This window comes from Sipha flava, unplaced genomic scaffold, assembly GCF_003268045.1.
Source record: "Sipha flava isolate LNK unplaced genomic scaffold, YSA_version1 37_pilon_pilon, whole genome shotgun sequence".
Taxonomy (NCBI): Eukaryota; Metazoa; Arthropoda; class Insecta; order Hemiptera; family Aphididae; genus Sipha; species Sipha flava.
Window position 1 is genome coordinate 709,986 of NW_020273087.1, and position 6,000 is coordinate 715,985.

The 6,000-nt window shown below is 34.0% G+C and overlaps 1 protein-coding gene across 2 annotated transcripts in view; it reads right to left on the reverse strand.

The window, feature by feature from the left end:
• Window positions 1-5,392, reverse strand: part of LOC112688106 (GATA-binding factor C-like) — a 56,341-nt gene extending 50,949 nt beyond the window's left edge. For both annotated transcript variants that reach the window (XM_025561133.1, XM_025561132.1), the window contains exon 1: window positions 4,931-5,392. The gene's annotated coding sequence lies outside the window, so the exon portion shown is untranslated. The remainder of the gene's footprint in view (window positions 1-4,930) is intronic.
• Between the last annotated feature and the right edge of the window lie 608 nt (window positions 5,393-6,000).

Sequence of the window (6,000 nt, forward strand, 5' to 3'; positions counted from 1 at the left end):
CAGTCCTTTTACGCGGTACGCGTACAAAAGAAATCCGCTGTTGGGACGAGGAGCGTGTGGTGGGGAGCGACTACATATTGCGATGGTGGCTTGAGGATTTCATGTTTATCCTAGTTTCATCCGAAACCGCGTTGAAAGTCTACACCCGGCGAATGGATGGGCGTTTTTAAAAGTCTACAAAAGTTATTTTTGATTTCGATTTATTTCACAAATTTATCGTGAGCTTTTATGGCGCAGAACACGTTAAACGTATTACACGAAAGCTTCCCAAAAATATTTACCTTTATCAGAGCGTAGGTACTCAATCGCGAATCATAGACTACTTTTGTCGATAACTAGTAATAGTTAAGATTATGCTATACCAAGTACAATAAGTCTGTTTTAACTATCGTCGATATTTAATATCAATACCATAAACTTTTAATAATTAACAATATGGGTTTAAATGTTCAAAATTCCATGAAAAAAATTTTTAATACGATTTTCAATTTTAATTAATCACGTTTCATTATAACGTTGTACGATTTCAATCGTTGAAAATTAAGAATCGTCTTTTTATGACATTTATAGCGTACAGAACTGTACATTATCAAGACTTCAAAAGTTTAATATCAATTAAACAAACGGTATAAAAGTATTAAAACAGTTACCATAATATAAAAATTAATGAAACCCATCAATTATTGTGTACGTAGTATATACGTACTTCTCTTCCGAGGGTCATGTCCCGTTTATGCGCGTGTGCATCTACCTTGTGCTAATAATAATAATAGCTGCTGCAAAGCAAATTAACTTGTACGCGAAATTACGCAAATCGTATAAAATATTTATGTACGTGTATTATACAGCCTAACCGTCGCTAGAACATTAATCATTGCGCGTGTTCACAGGAATTCAAGGTGTCCATTGTTCGACGGGAGACCAGTGGGAAAGACGATAAAACACACGGTTTATAATGTAGAGAGAGAAAGAGAAGAAAAAAAAACGATTGGCTGTTACGTATTTTAATTGGAAAACAACAGGCGCCCTTACGGTGACAATGACGACGGTGCAAGAGCGCACGCGCATATGGGTTTGGATAATATTTTGATTTACATTTCGTTATCGATCCGAAACCTAGATCCTTTGCAACAATGATTTACTCTACACGTACCCATTTGTCTGTGTAAAATTTACCATCCGTACCAACATAAGATTGTTTGGATCGGTCTACGCGCGTAACTATTGTTAACAAGCGAAAATCGTTTATCGCATATTATTATCGTGCACCGGTGCACAGATGTATCGAAGACTGTTCGCGATCATCGCTACGGTACGCGTTCAACCCCGTATCAGCATCGCGTACGGTACGGGCCGACGTATGGGTCGAAGTAAAAAAAAAAAATAATAATAATAATATACCTAAGGGATAAGATGATAACCCGATTGGAACAAAGATATTGCGAAAATTTATGGAGGTCTTTCGCAATTTATTCTAAACACCGTACAGCGTGCACGCTAAGTGGGCTAATCTTCTTTCCACATAAGGACAGACACCTGTAGCCACTATTGTTGCTGGGGATAAGTGTACACTGTGCACGCCTACGACATATCCGTACACGCAAATCTATACGTATACGAATACGCGTTCGCGTACACGCGCAAAACGGGAGGTAATTGGCTGCACCCCGAACACATGTACTCAGGAGGAAGTTCGCTGTACATTACGCGTGTATTAGGTACACGCGGTGATGTCACCAATACGGTTGTTATGACGTGGCGGAAACAATACCGTGAAAAAAAAAAAAAAAAAACATCGACACTACATGGGGGCAGCAGAGACTTATTGTAGTATTTTATATGTATTTCGTACGGTACAGTATTGCATAAAATGCGCTACGGGACTTAATTTTAAGGGAGACCACCGCTGCGATTACGAGTATGTATATGTATACACACACTAACAATATCATGTATAATTACTATTAAGACGAGTGTATATACCTACGAGATGAAAGCTACATGAATGAAAGAAGAATACTCGAATAAATGCTAAGTATAATATAAATAATACGTTAGGTAATAGACACGATAATGGAACAATGATGGAACGAAATGAAAATACTACGCATATAAGTATATAAACATTCGCATGTCAAAAAAAAATATTCAAATTAAACTATATTGTCTCTATTGCGAACCCGAAGGTACAAAAATATTTATACTCTGGTATACCAGAGACTATAGTCGTCAATCTACGCGCATGGATTAAAATAAAAGGCATTTGGGTAACTGTTCAAAACGAAAATAACTTATAATTTGTAAAATCAGTTTATCGACGCTTTGTAATCGAATAGTTTAAACTCGTGAGTTTTGACATCTGGCGATTAGTAAGTTTGGACGTTAAAATTGATAACATGATTAATTTTCTAAAACTATATTGATTTTTTTTTCAAGTAATTAATGATGGACTGCAGAGTCATTCAAAAATGTATAAAATATGCACAAAATATTGTATTCATGAACCGTATATGTTAATAATTGAAGTTGAAGCTCATGGATCACTACGACTATGTTGCTGATAAGTACTTTGGATACAAATATATTTCCAAACACTTTATGCAGTTAATAAATTATAATTTACAATGAAGAAAAAATGAATAACAAAAACATTAGTATATTATTATAATAAACATGTTCTTAAATTGAATCGTACATGAATCAAGTTACCGAAATTTTACATAGATTTACATAGATAAAACAATACAATTATTCATAAATTTTTGTCCAAATAATTGTTAAGTGTAAATTGATTAAATTAAATTTTAAGAAAACTGTTTAAACTGTATTCGAGTTACTATATACAGGATGCATTTCCAGCTTTACAAACGTGGTACAAAAATAAATCGTTCAAAAAAGTATCAATCATTTTATAATTATACGTATATGATTGATTAATTTTGGTGAATTATAAACTTTTATTTTGTCTCTAAACGGCCAATATACTGGATCCCTCCACGTAAATAATCCACTGGGAGTTACGGTTTTGGATGTTTTAATAATTAGTTGATGATTGTGAAGATGAACTTTTAAATTTTAGTTTATTTAATTATTTAAAATCAGGTCAGTCATTTCATATTATTTTTTACATAAAAATATGTTTTAAAATGTGAAAATATAAAATAATGTATTTAAAATTATTCATGTGTTATATAGGTTTTATATTATGTATATTTTTAATTTATTTTAGCTTTAAATTGAAAATATAATCATATAGGTATATAATGCTAATTTTTTTTTGTGAATTTATAACATGAGAAATTTTTTGATTATAAATATTATTATTTTTGAACGAGTAAACTAATGTATCTAATATATGTATATGTCTTAAACATCTATACAGGATTGTTTATTTTTTTTTCTGTAACAGAGTATATTATATGAATCTACATAATACCGACAAATAATGGTTGTATATAAGGGCACTACTCACAAAGGAACAAAAACAAATTAATTTAGGCATAGGTTATTCACTCATTGTTGTATTATAATAATGACCTTAAAACGTTAGTTAATTAGTATAAATAAACGTAATAGAGTTACCTATTCTAACTATTCACTTCTTTGATAATCATATATATATATATCAATTTAATTAGTGTACTTTATTATTTTTAACTATTTATACATCTTAACTTGTAGTATCTAGGTAATATAACAATATTGAAAAATAAATAATTCATGTAATTTGATGCATCAAATAATAATACACTTGATTAAATAAATATATTACTATTTTTTGTTTATTATTTTCAGTAATTACAATATTATTTATCATTTTTATCTATTTTGTTTAGTTTCTAATCATTCACTATTGTTATTCTATGTGTACATTTAATATTTTAATCATTGAACTGTAATAGTTTTTACTAAAAGTTCTAATAAAAAAAAAAATTAAAAAAAATTTTTTTTATTATTATAAAGCTACATGCCTACCAAGTATGAATTAGAAAACACATTTTGATTCAAAAATTATCAATTCGTCAGTATTTTTTAGATATTATAATAACTGAGTATTTTATTTTCCATTTTACATATATTCTAGTAAATTATGAATATAGATTATATATTATACATAGATATTAGATACATTTTGTCTTTAATTTTATTATCAACTTAATAGTGGGTTTCTTTTCTTTTTTTTATTATTTTTCATATAAAAATATCTATAAATAATTTAAATACCTAGTTTTGTTAAAGTGTGTCAAAATAAGGTTTTCCTTAAAATATTTCTATTTGAATATGTGTGTATATAAAATATAGTTAGTTAGTACATTTTATGAACTTAAAAATTATTATTTATTTAATGAAAATTGATAGGTACTATATAAAATGTTGTAATATTTTTTACAGTTTTTAATAATTAAGTAAAAACAATAGAATTTATGCTTACTTATAAAATAACCTTTGGGTATATATATAGGGTAAATATATTTTGACGGTTAACTCAAAATATCACATAAATATTAAGATAAAAAATTTTATACAAATATTAGACTTAAGGACGCCATCTAAAATAAATCAATCTTAGAATCGTAAATGAATGCTTTGAGATCATCGAATTTATGAAGTAAAATTCTATTGTGCTTATCATTTAAAAAATGGTTTCGCATAGGTCAGACACTTGAACAGCTGGTACACAACTATTTTACCGATATTTATGTTCCCCGGAGACATAATATAACTACGTGCTACTACGCACCTAAGCTATACGTATGAAGTTCGGACAATTCTTATGGACGGATTTTTGATCGCAATTCAATAACCATTGCGAAGCGGAAATATTATCGTAACAGAGTTGTAGAGTTGAACTCGTGAATTTAGAACAAGAATATTACGTGTACGACGTCACATCAATGTTATATTTTGTTCGAACAATGCGATTACTTACATTTCGGGTGCACTGGTATCCTAACAGTAGGCGACTTGGCACGTGACCGTCATAGTGGCGCGGAAACACTGCTTATTGCGTTGATACAATGTTATGCACCGGAAACGTCGGTAAACATAAAAACAATCGGATATTAATATTATAAAACTGGTGTACTGGTGTCGACCGAGAAAGACGAGAACACGCGCGCACAAGGCCGTAGGTACACACACGAATCGGAAAAATCGAAACGAAAAACGTATGTAAATCGTTGTCGTAACGCAGTCGTCGGTTATTGTTACCGCGTCCGGGGACGAAATGTGGAATCGAATGGCAGTACTGTTTTTGTCGGGCGGAGGAAAAACAAAAGGAACGACGACGACGAAGATGATGATGATGAAGGATGATCGATTCGGGTCGGGCGGCGGAAAAAAAAAAAAGAATTTCACGCGCTCCGCGATCGCAACCGGTGTCGAACGTTGAACTGAACGGCGGCGCGCGGCTCTCCGCGCTCGCGGCCCGGCGGAACCCCCACTCCGGACGGCCGGTGCCGAACGTGCGCGGCACCGCCCACCGGTCGTTCCATTGGTCGGCGCGCGGTCGACGGTCCGGCGGAGAGGCGGGACGGAAAACGTGGAGAAGAAAAAATAAAAAAATAAAAAAACACAAACGTGTACAGAAGTGAAAACCGCGCGCGCACGCGCACACGCTACCCACCCGCGGTCCATCCTCCCCTCCCCCGCCCCTTCCCCGGACGTTCGTCCGCCGACGACTGGCACAAAGCGCTCCCGCCGATCCGTCAAAGCGCACGCACGCCGCGGCGTCAGAGAATCACCTCCGCCGCCGCGGCCCAGCGCTTTTTTTCAGCCTACATGCGCCTACGGTTTTTTTTTTCGTTATTTCTTACCGATTTACTCTCGTCTTTTAGCGTGTTTCACGGACCGCTATTGGACGCCGCCGTACTTTATGCGCCTGAACGCGCGCGGGCACACGTAGTACGCACAGTTCAACGGTTAGTCTAACCAGGGCCGTATTAACGCGTAGGCACTGCGCCTAGGGCCTACGAAAATGTGTGGCTACGATTTTTTTTT